The 16,796-nt window shown below is 40.6% G+C and overlaps 1 long non-coding RNA gene across 1 annotated transcript in view; it reads left to right on the forward strand.

The window, feature by feature from the left end:
• The window catches only part of LOC142053035 (uncharacterized), a 54,174-nt gene that overhangs the window by 20,827 nt on the left and 16,551 nt on the right, over window positions 1–16,796 (forward strand). Inside the window, exons 2-4 of the long non-coding RNA XR_012659060.1 lie at window positions 7,015–7,245; window positions 10,330–10,434; window positions 10,984–11,120. This is a non-coding gene — a long non-coding RNA (uncharacterized LOC142053035). The remainder of the gene's footprint in view (window positions 1–7,014; window positions 7,246–10,329; window positions 10,435–10,983; window positions 11,121–16,796) is intronic.

Here is a 16,796-nt window from a genome sequence, read left to right on the forward strand (position 1 = left end):
CTGTTAAAATAGAACAATTTACTGTTCATCAAGGTACCTCAATTCAGAGGATTTTAGTGTATTGTTATTGGCAGGTAAACGTACAATTTTTTCATGTATTTTTTTAAGTTGAGGGTAGTCGTCTATGGGCAGCTTTTTCTGCACATTCTTGCCAAAGCTGTGACACAGTACTGTTTCCTTATATCAGTCACTGGGTTACCGTAGGCACAGGCTGCCGCAGTGGGTGGAGGAGGCAAATTTCTCAGGTGCTGCCCCATGCCCACTGTGGGGTCTCAGAGAACAGTACCCAGCTTTTTGCTAGCACAGCTCTCATCTTTGAGATGGGTGGGGAGGGACCTCAACCCACGTGGAAACAGAAGCACCAGAGTGCTGGGCTGGGGGGAAGAAACCCTCAGAGAAATGGAGGAGTCAGTGGAGCACTCCATATTTTCTGGAGGAGCTGCTACAGGGGTTGGACCTTCCCTGCTGCTATTTCTGTATTTCCAAGACCTCAGCAGCATGCCATCCTCACGGGGACAGGGAGGAGGATTGAATGATGAAGTCACTCAGCATTGTTACTGATTTTGTTCCCACCTGAACATTGCCTGTGAAAAACTACATCTTCCTGATGAGAAATCAGCTGCTGCCTGAAGCCTTTGACTTTGAGGTAAAGAGAAACCCAGAAGTTGTGTGTGTACTTGCACAGGTAAGAGAAGGGCTGATGGGTAATCACAGTCTGTGTGACAAAATGAGTTCAAAGAAAGGTTCCTGCAAAAATCTAACTTCGAACAGACCTGTGATGTCTCTCAAGTGGGATGTTCAGGTGACAGTTTTGGCCACAAATATTTTCTTGCTGATATTTTGGATCCAGTGCATTGGTTAGTCATTAATAAGAACCTGAAAGCATTTTTTAGAAGATCATATGTGTACTTAGAGGAAAAGAGCCAGAGTCTCTGCCACCTTAGATCAACAGCTTTATTTTGAAGTCACACAAGTACAGCTGTGTGTCACCCTGAAATATCAAGCTCCTTTGGCTGATCTTACTGAATTACATACCCTTTGTTTTGCCCTGAGAAGGTATTTGGTTTGATTTTACAAAGAAAAAGTCAGTAGTTTCGATAGATGGATACATCCCTACTTGTATGCCAGTGAGGGCTTAAAAAGCACTTACCCTTTTTATTTCTTACATGGTCCTGAGACAAGGGAAAAAAGATTTCTATTAAGCATCTTTATAGCTGTCAGATCTGAAGCCAGTAGTGTTCCTATTTTTATGTACTGTGACATAATGGTATAAAACCATCCCAGCTCTGAGTGTAAATATGAGGAGCCTGAGACCTGTGCTTTGTCATTTGTCTACCTGGTAGGGCAGGACTGGGTTTCCCCGTGGTCTGGGAAGATGCACGCAGGGCAATCTTCCCAGCCTTGCTGCAGTGTGGTGTCTCAGCTAACAGAGCAACACGTTGCCACAGGGCAGCAAGCCAGGTCTGAGGATTTCCATATACACTTTCCTTCTCGGTCAGTGCATTCATATATGTGTGCAGAGGAACCGCAGCTGAGTGCTGCACAGTGGGTGGATGTGGGGCTCTGTGGGAGGCCACAGAGGAAGGTGAGCAGGAGCCTAGGCAAGGCTCTGACTGTATACCAAAAAGCCAGGCTTCTCAGAGAACCAGGATTTAGACTCGTGGCTAATAAATGAATGAGGCCAATAAATAAATTACTTCCAGCTATGCTGTGATGGGCAGTGGCTTGTTTCCTGCATTACCTTGTTTTTCTACCTTGTAGTTTCCCTGCTGCGCTGCATACTGTTGATATCAAGGACCACAAGCAGACCAGGGGTCAGTCGCTCAGCTTGTTGTGTTTTAAATGCAGCTGGCAAGAGGTTTTTATCTGTCAAAATACCTTAACTGCTTCTTGGGCAGGATCCCTGGAATCCAGGAATTTACCTTGCTTAACACATGTGGAATATGGCACTTAGCTTAAAATGGAGACTCCTCTTTTTCCGCGACTGGAAACCTCTTCAAAATCTCAGCACACCCACACACTGAAGGTCAGGCTCATTTGACGCGTACCCAAGATCTCCCTGGGTGGTACAACACATTGCTGTCTCTGCACAGTTTTCCTTTTAATCTGCTGTGCTGGGCTTTTCAGCAGTGAGGTTATTGCAGTCTCTCAGAAGCACTTTATTTCTGTGAGAAAAAGGGTAAATTTTAAAAAAGGACATACTGCCTGTCTTTCTCATGGGGTTTGGGTCTTAGTGTGAATCTGTAGCCTTTGCTGAAGCTTATATTGATATGATAGGTGTATGAAGAGACAGATTTTCCTTTATGAAATATATACTGTCTTCTAATTCTCTCTGTTATGGTAAGCCTCAAGTCCTGCTCAAAATCCCATTTTGGTTATCCAGCCTACTTACCAAAAATAGCATAATGCTGAAATACAGCAGAGGCAAATTATTTTTTATCTGTCATAATGGAGGACATTATCAGCACAGTAAAAATGTGATGATTCCTAGTTAGTGGAGTCAATACCTTCAGGGCTGAATTATAGCTCCTTTTGATAATACCTTCAAAAAGTGGATGGAGGGCCAGGAAATGCCTTTATCTGGGAGAATTTCTTGCCAATCTCTTTGCTGCAGGAGGATGACCTTAGCATTTGCTCTTTTGACTCAGTTTCACGGCTAGCTTCTCCATAGTGTCATCTGTCTGTTGGTGTCTGTTTTGGCACTATTAGCTGAGGTAAATATGGAAGAGAGAAAAGGAAAACATGGCTGCTAGGGAACTTTGAATATGCATGAAGTCTTTAAAGTAAGTAAATCATGGAGGAGAAAGAGTTACGGAAGATGGAAATGAGCAGAATGGAAAAAGGTGATTAATTAAGGAGTTTTATGTTATACCCAGGGTCCACTAGATTCTGACCACATCACTTTGTCTCCCTTGGGCCTTCACGAGCCAGAACGAAGTTCAGCCAATGGCTTAAAGACTTAAGAGGAGCCTACTAAAACGCAGCCTAAATGACAAAGGTCATGAAAAGAGAGATTTCTGTCCTTCAGTATATCAGGATCCCCTTCTTTTGTATCCAGATCTACTTCAGGTCACACCACTGACAAACACAGGTCTCATTCTCAAGGTGTCTAATTACTAGGAATCAGTGATGTAAATTTCCTCAGTCTGAAACTTTCTTGAAACCTGAGGCCTGTGCTAGGTATTCCAAGGTCTTTGCTTTAACCTTTCCCAAGAAACTCATTGTATTGGCAGTCTTTGAGTCATATCTGTACTTATACTGATTGAATATTTAAATATGTTATTGCAGGTCAGAAAAAGTGTTTTTTCATTTCAGTGCCATTTTTCAGTTCACTTGCAATGGTGATACTTCTCATGGCGGCAAAGGAGAAACTAGCATCCTTTATCCTCTTCCTCGGACAAAGAATGGCTTGTTGGACTAAAGTAGTGAGGGAGACCCATGTTATGCTGTTCTTTTGTGTCTTGCATGAGTTCTCTGAAAATTAGCAGGTAACTGCTGCTTTAGAAGTCAAGAAATCTCACATGAGAAACCTTGATGATGATTTTGTCAGAATTGACATTTTTCATCTGAAGTAGTTTTTGATGACCAGTTCGGTATATTCTAATAACAGAGCTTGTTCTGGAGAACTTCTGGTAATCTCTCATATGAATAGCTTGTGTAAAGAAGGCCACAACTGGAATGCGAGTTATAGTTCCAGGGCATGAGAGATGTGAGGAAGGATTGCAGTGCTTTTAGAACAAGTTAGAGGCAAATGCCTTGTACTCATTCCAAAGCAGACCTTTGCAATCCCAGCATTTACTCACCTCTGAAGAAAAATAATAATGACTGTCCTTCTCAAACTCTTTTCCACCATGGCAGCATATCTATAAGTAATGCAAACCATGGAAGGTCTGAGTGTATCTTCAAAAAATATCATGCAGCATAGCCCCATGGAATAGCCATGATTCAACAGTGGCTGTTTTCTAATTCAAGTCTCAGATCTTTTAAAGATCTTGGCATCATTGAAGATGAAGGTTATAAATCATTTTGAGAGGAGCAGATTTAAAGTGGAGAAATTTTCTCTGAGGAGACAAATTTAGAAACATGAAATTGATAAACCGCAATAAATATAACCGAAATGTCTGAGCATATCCCATTCAATTTCCTCTTCTTGTGTGAAGTATAATCAAGAGCATTTTTGTTTTTTTCAGAAAGCTGTAACTAGGTTAGAGAGCACTACTAGGTCAATTCTTAGTCTGACAATAACATAATAGCCTGAAGCCCCAGTGCTGACCACTGAAGTGCTTCTTCAAACATCTCTTTTGAACAGCGCTGGCTGTAATGACACTTGGAGGTCCACATGAGGAAAATATGCCTACGTAATAGGTCAAATTGGAGTTCTCTTTCTCACATCTCTTCTAAATACCCGTTAGAGTCATAGTCACTGGGTAAATTTATTATTATGATCTGTCAGTAAAAGCCTCCAGATTATTCATTCAAATGGTGCTTTTTAAGGCCAGTCTTGTAGGGCTGGGTCTCTGGTTGACCAAATGATATTGTGTTGATGGAAATAATTGTATGTAAAGAAACTGCATCTCTTGGCCTTTTAGTGAAGAAATGACAGGCTTCAAAGATGCAACTGTCACAATGTGTGAGACTGCATTGCTTAATATCCCAGCGTTCCACAGCTGGAGAAAAATTACTGTGATGGTTTGCTGAAAAAAAAACCCCACAAACCCAAAACAAAACAAAAACCCCCAAACACCTATCACCAGCTCTTCTGATCAATAGTCATTGTTATAAAATCTCAGACAGGCAGAAAAGTTGTTTGGCTCTAAAAGCTGAAAGAAAATAAGTGGGTGGTGAAACGAGTTGGCTTGGCTTAGGTTTTTTTGAATTCTGTGGAACCACTTGTGTCTTAAACTTTAATTTTTAAGCACCATTTGTCAAATGTCCTTGGGCAGCACCCCATTACTGACTCAATAAATATATTACAGGTGCTGTTATGCCTCTCCAGAGCAAAGGCACCTCTGCACACTTCACATGTCTGTTCCAAGCAGTGACTGTGAAACACTATCCACACTTGCAGCCACAACAGGCTTCCCACAACTCTTACTAACACTATGTGATTCAAAAGGCGTTGGTCTTTCAGCAGCCACCATACTTCCAGGAGCAGATGCAATCCCTATCTAAATGGTTAAGATCAGCCAGGTGACATGTGGGATTAAGTTCTGCTGGTGCTAGTGTAGCAAAAAGTCCCTGTACCTCCTCACGTTCCTCCTCTTAACCTCTCACACCGGGTGCTACCTGGTTTCCAACCAGCTAGCTTTCTTGGTGACTCTATTTGTTTCCTTAACTCATACTCTTGTTTTTGGCAGATTCCAGGCCTTTTTCCTAAAATGCCTTTCTTAATATAGCATGCCACTGCTTTCCTTCATGCCAACCCAAACTCTCAGTTCTAATGTGCCACATGCCCAAGCCCTCTCACTTCTCTGTGTTTGTTCCAGTTGAAGATGAGCGCTGTGTGTGCCATAGGCTTTTATATTCTTGCTTTTACAGGGCAGAATGTTTATTTGGCATAGCCCACCTTACATTAAGGAGCCATTTCCAATGATGGCCTACATGGGGAATCTTATGATTAATTTGAAAAAGCATTTGACAGGGTGAAGTGAAAAGATTTCATGCTCTTTTGTGCCACATGTTGGACTATAGCTTTCTCTTCTTTTACAGAGAAGAGGTTATTTTGAAAAGTTTTCCTTTCTGTATCTTTGGTTATTTATATTGAGAATCAGTCCAAAATATTACCTGTCTTTCTTAAAAAAAATTAATTTTGGATTTGAAAAACTATTTAAAATACCATTTTTCCTTCCTTTTTCCCTGCTCATTCTGCTTTCAACATACAAATGTACATATATATATATATGAAAATGAGAAATGGAAAAATAAGCCTGAACCTTTTTTTTTCCAATTTGAAGGAACCATGCCCATCTGAAAGGATCTTTATTCAGATAGGAACTGGTAAAAAGGAGTGTTTCACTTGATTAATTTAAGTTCTGCTCATGAGAACACGAAAGGAAGCTTTTTGCAAAAGTTTCTTTTTACAAATTCTGAAGAACTGGGTAGCACTAATTTAGCAATATTTCTTAAAAATTGAATAGTTGAAGGGATAAAAATGGAAGTATGTTATCTTTGGGTTTTTACTGTTACTTTGCTTAGAGATTAATATGTAAAATTTAGTTACCTTCAAAAGGCCTCACAGTCATCATCAATTGCTTGACTATTGTTATATTAACAATTTATTTTGTCAGACGTTAGTTATTATCCAGTATCTTATCTAAATAGTACCTGTTCTTATTAAAAAACAAAGCAAACCAACGATCCAAAACCTAAAACCTGTTTTTTTAGGAACTGAAATTTCAATTCCACAGGGAATTCTATTATTTGTAATGTATTTATTTGAGCTTCAGAAGAAAAGCTTAATATTGTACATTTCTTAGAAAAACAAAAATTGCTTGATTTTCAAGTAAAGGGTATGAAAGTATTTATATATGTCAGTGCCAGAAGGATTAATTTCTTTACAGTGTTTTTATCCGTTCTGTATGCATTTACTTCTAAATTATAGCAAGATATCAACAACATTAGAAGTATGGTAATGGAGCATCCTAAATTAGGCTCTTTAAAATCAAAACTGTGTACCCACTTCCCCCGTGCACTATAGAAATAGCCTTGTCTGGGGCTTGATCTCAAAACATCAGGGACAGAAAAAGGGTCTTCCACAGGCTAACGACATCTGGGTAAAATCTGTGGCTCGTAGCAGAGTGGCAAGCAGATACCCACCGCCTGGGAGGTCGGGAAGGAATTTATGACATACACATGGACTCATTATATGGTATTTTAAATGACATGTTCATCCTGAAGTGAAGAGAGACATTTCAGTAGTTTCCTAAAGAAATACTCCCACTTTCCCTGCTGTAGAGTACCTGTACCTCAGCACTTTCTTATTTCTATGTGTCTTTTGAAATTTCTCTGTTTCAGAACATCCTGTGATTGGAAAATCACAAGCGTGCCTGCAGCCCTCCAGAGGAAACAGAGTGATTCAAAGGCCCTTCTTAGGCTGTGATGGGAAACAGAGAACCAGACTTCAGGTGTAAACTGGAGAGCACTTCGCTGCCAGCAAGATGCCTTTTGAGGTAGCTGCAGCTCAAAAGATTGTTGAAATGAGCAGAACCAGAGTTTGACTAGAAGCCAAGAAAAAGAGTAGCTCAGGTCAGTTAATCTACCATGTTGTATGTGGGGGATCTGTGATATGGTACTGTCTCTGCATGCTCTGAAATAGTGTAGTTGAAGAGAATCAAACTTCAAACGTATCCTTGCCTGAACAGTAGCTGTTAGGGCTTGCTAGACATCACTGATGTAGGGTTCGGGAAACTATCCCATAAAAACCATGGAACTGGTGACAGAAATAGTTGTGTAGCCTGTAGACGTCCCAGGCAGGGGTCTTTGGGGAGGAATAGGAAAAGCACAGAGAGGGAGACCAACCTGTTCAAAGGTATCAAACAACTTCTGTACAAGCAGCAGTGGAATAGAGTTGGAGTCTTCAGCCTGTGTCAGTGATGGCGTGTCATGACAGAAGCTGGTAAAATTATGAGTATGAGCTGCAAAAACAGTAGGTGACTTCAGATTTTGTTATTCTTAGTTGCCATTTAGACACCCCAAAACCTGAGCAAGCCTCCTGTGCTTTACACACAAGCTTTCTTTTTATGTCTGAGCCACAGCTGAGGGTACTTTGCAGATACTTAGGAAATCATGTTGGGAGGGGATGCAGAAGCAGAAATGTTCAAAACTAAATGGATGATGGAGCTTGGAATAATAAGTATTCAAAGGGGAGAACTGAAATAATGGGCAACGCATTCACCATCACCTCTCCATTTTGAAGAGAATGTCAATGCTAATTTATTTATGATATTTGGTATTTCAGTACTCTGCTGATAGGACAAAAACAAGCAGAGAGAACTGTAATTATTGAAAGAGGAAATATCACAAGTTAAAAAAAAACCCAACCATCTCTCACTTTCTTGGAAATTATCCCCTTCGTCTTTCCCCCTCTTTCATCACACATGCACAGTCACACCTACCTGTAGTCTCCTCCCCACAAATACTAAAGGGCAAGGCCCTCAGTGGGTGATGAAGAAATTTAGAAGTCTTAGCCCAACTGCACAAGAGGATATTAGCTGATGTCAAAGTTCTTGTTTGGCATCCCAGCAAGGGTGTAGGGTTGATGTATTTCTGGAAGATAGCTCTGTGTTTTTCCTTTAACCTCTTCTGACTTCCGAGAACTCTTGTGTAATTGCTCATTTCACAAATCTCTGGCTGTACCAGAAAAATTTGTTGCCCTAAGGTCAAGATTCAGTTGTGTTGTGTCATCTTTGAAGCCTGTTCTCATTTCTGGTTCTGGCAGGCTAGCTACCTGGCTTCAACAAAGGTGATCTGTGTGAACCCCAGTCCAGATCTGAAGACATAAGCAGAAAATTCACGATGGTGAAACTGGATCGTTTGAATGCAAATCTGAACATCATAAATACGTGTCTGTAGCTTCTTCCACAGACTTTGGAAATGCAATAGAAATTTCCACTGAAAATTTCAGCTGATTCATAATGGTTACTGCTGCAGCTAAGCAGGTTTGGAGTGGGTCTGCTGACTGGGTTTGTTGATCCCTTGAGCAATAAGCCTTGCAATAGAAACAAGCAGAAAGCAGAAGGATTCTAATGGAATTTCCACCTTGAAAATTTCATTTGAGCCTAACCTAGGGAGACATGCACAGCAATGGAGAGCTTGATCTTACAAACAGCCTACTCCCTGATTCCTTCCATCGTATTTGATGGCACCCAGCACTTCATACAATCCTGTGTGTGTCAGGTGGCCATGGATTTCTTCATGTCAGTACAAGACCACGCCAGCAAAAATTTTCCTCCAGAAGCAGTCAGGCAGCTCAGAAGACAAATTTAGTCCCTTAATAACTGAACCAAATGAAGTTACTCTTTCAATACTATCGTTGCTGGTCCCGTGCTGGTGAAGCAATCATTTGCTCTGAATGAGATGACTCAGCTCCTTCCAGACAAAAAAGATCTGAGCTCTGAAGCTGGTCTCTGCATGCCCCCTGACATGCTACGGTGTCATGGTGTCAGGGAGAAAGCAGAGAGAAATCCTGAATAATTGGTGGTAAAGAGATTGTTCTCTTATCATAAGGTTTTCCTTAGCACTCTAGAACAAATTCCATCTGTCTGACAAATAGTTGACTTCTAGTTTAAGGTTAGAGGCGAGATCATATTTATTTTTTTAAACTACTTTTAAATATAATGCAATTTGTATTTCCAGTGAGGCGCTAGTCAGAGAAGGTGTGTTGCTTATGAGATACATTTATTATCCCCAAATCTCTCACCCTGGGGACATGTTAATCACGTCTGGATTGAATTCACACGGACTTTTCTCCTCTGGGAATACTGGACCACATCACACTGAAATGGCAATAGCTGGAATTATATTTTATTTTCATCAACTATATTTATATGATCTTACCTTGGTAACAGTATCGATGCTCCTGTCAATCCTTCCAAAAGCAGTTTCTTCTATTGTGGTTTCATGGCTCCTTTAATTGCAAGTTAGGCTAAGCAAATTCTTACTCAGCTTTCATTTGGGGAAAAAAAACTCCCACAGAAATGTCTTTGAGAACTTCTGTAAGTGAGGGCTCAAGAAAAATGTAAGCCAAAATATTTGGTCTGGTTAAAGGGCTATAGAAAACTGCATCCCTCAGTAGTCCCATCACTGCTCTATCACTTGTTTCCCCAATTGATAGTGGTGAGTTTAAGCTCTGCCATCCTTCCTTTAATTCCTTCGTAGGCTTACTATAAGCTGAAACTTCTCCCATTCAAGACCATTTACTACTACACTGCTGCTGACTACACTGACCTTGCCCCTCACTGAATGCTCTGTGTTGGGCAACACTTCCATCCACTTCTTGGGTGCTATATTTGAAGGTCTCTTCTGGGCATTGGAGTCCTACTGAAGGGCTGTGTGAGAAGCCACTGAACAGTGTCTCTCCCTGACCTTGTAGCTCTTGAGTCCTCTGTGTTTTTTCCTTGGTGGCTTCAACTAGGGTTTTTATCTGTTCATAAAGACAAATGCTTTAGTTAGAAGATTTAATTTTTAGAGTTAAAAGGAGATCAGAAAATCCCCCCAAAAAGTTAAACCACCTCATGACACTAAATAGAAGCCTCAGAACTTTCCAGGACTTCAACTAAGTCCATTCTGCTCCCTAGAAAACCTGAAAATTCTCTATATCCTTTGTCACAGAGCTCTTACTTTGGTTCTGGCAGCCTGGGAGAAGGGGAAATTATGAAGAATTCATGAGTCCTGAGTCTTGGGCTGGAGGAGCAAAAAGGAGAAAAGCTTTACCAGGTAGGTTGATTTATAGAATGTTGCTGTTTGGAGTTACCTGTAGGACTGGGATGTGTTATCCTATAAAGCTGAGAGAGATGGATGACTAGACAGAGGGCAGGGGAAGCCGCAAGAGAGATTCAGTTATTAAAAATCTCTATGATTTATTGTGTTCTGATCCTAGGTAACCTGACGGACATCACCTTCACATGGTAGCAAGGGTCATGTAATATACATCTAAAAGGTTCCTGTAAATTTGCAAGGGACTGTTACTGGTCATTTTCCCCTCTGATTTACAAACATTTGCCCAGGAAAAGGAAGTAAAGCTCTTTGAGTGAAGCCCTTTTATCTGTGGCAAAATATTTTAGGAAAACATGCTTGGGGCAAAAGCTGTTTTAAATCTCCCTGGGTTATTTTCTTTCTTGTTTTGTGAGACTACTTTGTTGTCTTCATGGTTTTTTATCAGTATAATGCTTGTGGTTGGTGTGAGGTTGGTGTGGTTAATGTTTTATTCTGGCAAAGCTCAGATCAATACATTGTGCTCTCTTTTTTAAATCTAATTTCATACAGGCTGCTGCTTTTCCGGGGTTGGCAATTTCCTCCACAACCTTTCTGTCTACAGGTCCCTGAAACTGATGTGAATTTGTCTCTCACAACTTTTGACTTAATATTGATGTTGTGACTTGGAACAAGAGCTCCAGGAGAGGGTAAGACGAGGTGTCCAGCATTTATTTGTTGTGCAGCCTTTTTTGGCCTGTGAGTCTCAGCTCTCATAAACTATGTGGACTCTGGCTTGACCCTAGCTTGTTAGGAAAGCTGTAACCTTCCTGCACGTCCTCACCCCCTCAAAGAATATTTGGGAGGAGACAGAAGTAGGGAAAGAGAGTAAGGAACTTTTGAAGGGCACAAACATGTGACCTAGTTTTCACTGCCTTTTGGTGAAGAGTGTTTGTCTGACTGCTATTTCTAAGTTCATAATACTTTTTTCCATAAAATAATGATCCAAATTGTGTTACAGAGAATCTCTTTTCCTGATGCCTCCTTGTCCATCTACCTGGTGGAAAACTTTCTGTTGCAGTGTTCAGCAAATTGAAATGACAAATTGAAATGTTTAACAGAAATCTATATGGGCTTTATTGTAATTTTCATTTCAGATACATTATAGTCCATTCATTTACGTAAAAGTCAAAAAGATAATGATTTTATCCAAACAGTCCTTTCAGGCTTTCTGAAAAGCATTCAAATTAAATATTTATAAAGGATTCTGTTTCATGAAACATTTGGAAGTTTTGACTTTGAAAAGTTGTTTTTAAAGGTCTGGTTTGGTTTGATTTTTTTTGTCTTGAATAAAATCTAGGTGTTGGTATCTTGTAATTTATTGCGTGATGGAAAGTTCGTCTCCTAATTAGCTATATTTGTAATGAGGAAATTTCCCACCTCCTTTTCATAAGAATATTAGTGTTCCCTGTAGCTAAGTGACTAAATTCCATTCTGCAGTTTTCAGGCTGTAAGAAGCATTAATTGAATGTGATATTCTTCTTCACTTCTTGACCTACAATTACGCATAGTCAAACAACAGTGTTGTTTTGCCCTTGAGTTGAATGTATTTTAATTCCAGATTAAAAGAGTTATTCTACATGGTGACACAGAAATTATTGTATTCCATAGGTGTTAAGAATACTAATATACTAAAACACAGAGCTGTGTAATTATGTGCATTTATCCTGCAGCATTAAATACCGAATTTCTACTCAGTCTGAAACCTGCTAGGTCTCTGAAAAATCCCCGACTATATAGAGCAAAAGCTAGGAATGTAAGTGTAATACTGCTGAGGAGTAGAGATTACCAGCACTACAACATGCTGTACAGCTTTTGCTTCACACTAGAAGAAATTTTCTGAAATGAAAACCTGGTTTAGTTCATTTTTTGGTGATATTTCTTTTATCTTCCTCTTGCTGCTTATAAGATCGGTAGAATTGGTACGACAAGCAGCATGTTGTAGAAATCATACCAGTAAAACAGAGGTGATACTCTTAAAAAACTTGCTTAGCTTAGTTCTTCCAGTAATATATTTGGAATGTGCATATAAATTGGGGAGGCAGCTTAAAAGCTTTGCTGGAAATTGTTTGGGGTGCCCTTCCTAATGGGTTGTACCTAATGGGTTGCACTCCTGGTGACGAACAGGATCAGACATCATAAACCTATTTGCAAGAAGATTTGTCTGATGTTCTTGGTCTCAGGGACCACTACCAGCCTGATCCAATGGTGACCCTGCAGCCCTCAGCATTGTGCTACAAGAAAGGATGCAGTGGGGTTCTCTTTTGCTGGGAAGGTACCACTGAAGAGAATCTCACCGCAGAAAAAACTGAGGACTATTGCTTCCTAAAGCCCCAGTCAGTGTCACTGAAGTGATTGGAAGGTTCTCAGGAATGTAAGTCTTGACAGTTTTTGTGTTTTTTCACCGTGAAGAGCAGTTTTGTAGTTTCCAGAGGATGTTCTGCAAGCAGATGTCACGAACTGGCAAATGTTTGCCTGTGACCTTCCTAGCTAAACCTCAGGCTGGGCTTCTGCCTGTGCTTCTGAAATAGACTCTGCTGCAAGAATAGCCAAAGGACTCCAGTTCTCTTCCTGATTTTTGTCTCCCTTTGCTGCTTTTGTCATTATGAGGATCTTTCACACAGATTGCACTGCCTTGCTGCACCTTGGTGTAGCAGGAAGACCAGAACAGGCTCTCAGTCCTAGACTGCTGCTCATCTTGTGCTTTGCTCTCCTCAGAGCTCTGAGGAGCAGCACAGGAATGTACAAAGAGTGTCTCTGGCTTCATCCATGTGAGAACCTGTGTTGTGTAGACAAGCAGATGAGATTTTAAATAAACGAAGTGAGTGCAGGTAATGATTGTTATATTTTAGCTTCTGAAGACCATAAATGTAAGAATCAACAGTTTTAAAATATTTATACTCTAACAGCACACAGGTATTTGTGTGCTGAAAGGAACTGGAAATGTATATATTCACTGATATCCAAATATCCCTTGTAAGGATATGAAATACTTAACTGGAATGGACCCTGATCCTTGGCTGTCACTGACTTCCCTGGAAGCAGGTTTGGGCTTGTGATCTGATGCAATTTGCAAGGTGGGATTTTAAGCCAGGGATAAACTGCAAATTTCTAAATTTCTTAGTTTATCTTCTTTTTCTTTTTCCCCCCTTCCTAACAGAGTCATCTTAGATAGACTCTCCCTCCCACCACTGGCAACATTAGGAGTTTGCTGAAGGCTGCTCCTTCTTCAAGTCTTCTAGTAAACACAGGGATCACTCACTAGAAATCCCCTCCCTGTCTTTCCTTCCCAGTAGATCACGTGCAGCACTCCAGTAGGAAATACTCACTCTTCTAGGTCAAGTGGGATCCCATTGTTCTCATGCACATGGCCAGGCTCTGCCTTTTGCTTTACTGTTGCCTTCCAGAGCACATCAATGAGGTGCATGAGGGTCGCCTTTCTTTTGCTCACTTTATGAGTGATAGCATTATTTTACCAACAACCATGTGTGGTAGCTTAGAGTAGCATTGGTTTGTTATTTCAGTACTTACTTTTTCCCTGCCAGTATGGATAGTCTGACAACATATTTTGGTAGTATGTCATACAGACTTTTTTTGATGTTTGCTCAGCAGGCTAGGAATTTATTGATTTATTTGGGGTTTGTCACAACAACCAGGGAAAAATATTTTGAACAGCATTTTGGACAATATCAGCCTGAAAAGCTGTACAAATTGGCAAGGGGAATTAAGAGACCTGAAATAACTTTTAACTCTATTATCAGGATATATCCTAAACTGAAGGAATACCATATTAAATAGTATTGTGAAATCAGGAAAGGAGATTGAATTCTTTTGTGTTTATAAGTAGGACTCGCTGACAATAAAGATACGCAGGCTCTGACTTGACTGTGCATTGCTTAGGTTGGACTCAGAAGGACATAAAGGAAAAAAGAGACTATAGATGTGGACATCAGTAAAGTCTTCAAGATTCCCATTTACAGGCCTAGTAGGAATAGGACTCCTAATGATAATGAGCAGAGAGAGAAGATTTGAGGCAAGAAGGAAAGTATATATGAGACTATTAAGGAGAAGCAGGCTTGAGAAAAGGTGAATTTGTTGATTTACAGAGATGACAATCTTTTCATTGAATGAATATAATATAAAAAACTTTTTTGGTTGCTTGAAGTTTGAGGTGGGGAAATTGAGGATAAATCTAGATTTATCTCTTTTTATTAACATTATGGTTTTATAAGAATATATAGAGATGTATTTGTTATAATAGGCATTCTGTATTAATTGGAAAATTATCAAGAAAGGATTCCCTGCATACAGAAAACACTTTCCAAACTCAAGGTTCACTTGCCAAGGAGAGAGAATCAACTGGTGCTGTAATGACTTCCTGATTCTGAAAAAAAATTGGAAGGGCATGATGAACAAAAAAAGAAATGTTCATAAATCCAAGGTGTCCTTGAGTAAAACAAGGCTTCTGAAGCTTAGAAGATGAAGCAGCAAGCTTTGAGGCTCACGGGGGCAGAAATTAATGGCAAGCAGGAAAAGAATTAAAAGGCTTCAATCGTTAGTAGTTTCAAAGGAACCATTTCCTTTTTTTTCCTTGCCTTAAGTGGAGGCTGATGTGGATCCTGGAGAACTAGGCTTAACCTTGATGCAGTCTGAAAAGAAATTTGAAAGAAACATTTGTAGCTGTTGACCCAAATGATAACCTAACACTAGCATGATGTTGCACAGAACTGATGTCAGCCCCACAGACCAGTGCTGAATATGCCCTTATGGTCCTCACAACCTCCTGGGGGCACCAGAAATCACCATCCCCACCCCCAACTTGAAAGTGATAATGGAAACGAGAGGAAATCTGGGCTTCCAGAGAAGTGAAGCTCTTCATCAGTCAGTCAGTCTCTGTCTTTCAGATCTTTATTATTTATGCTGTAAGGGTGGCACTGCTGAACCATAGCCACCTGAATGTTCAGCTTTTCATCTTAGAGCTTGCTGCCTGACCTCTTGCTCTCTATAAGGTGATGCATTCCCCCTCTCTGGTGTACCTGAATACAGTGGGATGAACAGCTCTCTGGAGCTGACTCTATTTACTGCAGAGAAAGCACAGACAACTGATTTAGGCTATGCCTGGCTGGTTGTGGTGAGAGAAGTATCCAACCCTCGCTCACTTGGTCTAGGTCTGAGTATGACAAAGAAAGAAAAAAAGGAGTGAGGGCTACAGTGAAGGCAGGTGAGAAAAAGCTAAGTGGAAATAAAGACAGCAGATCCTTACTGCAGACTCTGTAAGTAAAATGCGATGTGTAGATGTGACTGGGTTAATGGCACTCACTGTGATACCATTGCCTGCTGAAACCTGGCTATCCCAGAGGACAGGGGTATCCCTGGAGCAAGAGTTATTCAAGGGGCTAGCCAAGGATGATATGAATGGCCACCACATTTCATTCCCTCTGTCACTGGCTGTGGTGAGCTCCAGGATGGGTCTGTAAGAGAAAGGAGAATGGTGGGCAAAGAGGAGACAGAGGTTTGTGCTGGACAGGATGAGATGGCAGGGTGAGGCAGTGTCCAGTGAAGTCAGGGAAGTAAAAGGGTGGGTTTTTCTTTGTTTTTCTTTCCTGAAGAAGCCTTCTTCCAGCAGAGAAGTTTAGGCATGTCCAGCTGAGGGGAACCACATTTATATCTTGTATCAGGCCCCCAAAGTGACTTGATGAAAGAAAGAGACAAGATATCAAAGACATTTTCAGAATAATGTGGTGTTGAGATCTGGGTCATTGGGCTGATGTCCAAAGAGCTGAGCAGCCCCAGAAGAAAGCAGGAGGTCTCTGGCTTCAAGTTCCCACTCTTTTCACAAAGGTTGCAATATATGAAGGAAGGACAGTACTCCTCCCTGGGAGAAGCAAAATTTGGCTAACCAAGTACCTTGATGCCCTGTTAATTTCTGTCCTTTTATTTTGCCTGTGACCTCTTCAGGCAGTTACCACTTGAAACACGTTGTGCTGCAGTTTCGTTCACTTTCTTTCCTTGGAGGTGGAAGATATGCAAAGCCTGTTGAAGAATACATGCATTTGAGAAGTTTAGGTAGCTCTTGTGAGTTCTTTGATCAGTTTTTGAATTTCTGAATATCTACTTTTGCAACCATTCTACAAACTGAGAGAAATGTCTATAGTTCTCAAGCAGGGAGGTGGGGTAGCCAAGATTTTCACAGAGTTCATACCATACTGGCATAGGCCAGTGGGAGGCTATGTTGGGGACATCTAGCAGTTTGCATTCTAATTAAGAAACAGTCTCTCAGTATATCTGATTGCTGTAGTCTGAAGTTATTACCTTGGACAAGAACC

This window comes from Phalacrocorax aristotelis, chromosome 2, assembly GCF_949628215.1.
Source record: "Phalacrocorax aristotelis chromosome 2, bGulAri2.1, whole genome shotgun sequence".
NCBI classification, from domain to species: domain Eukaryota; kingdom Metazoa; phylum Chordata; class Aves; order Suliformes; family Phalacrocoracidae; genus Phalacrocorax; species Phalacrocorax aristotelis.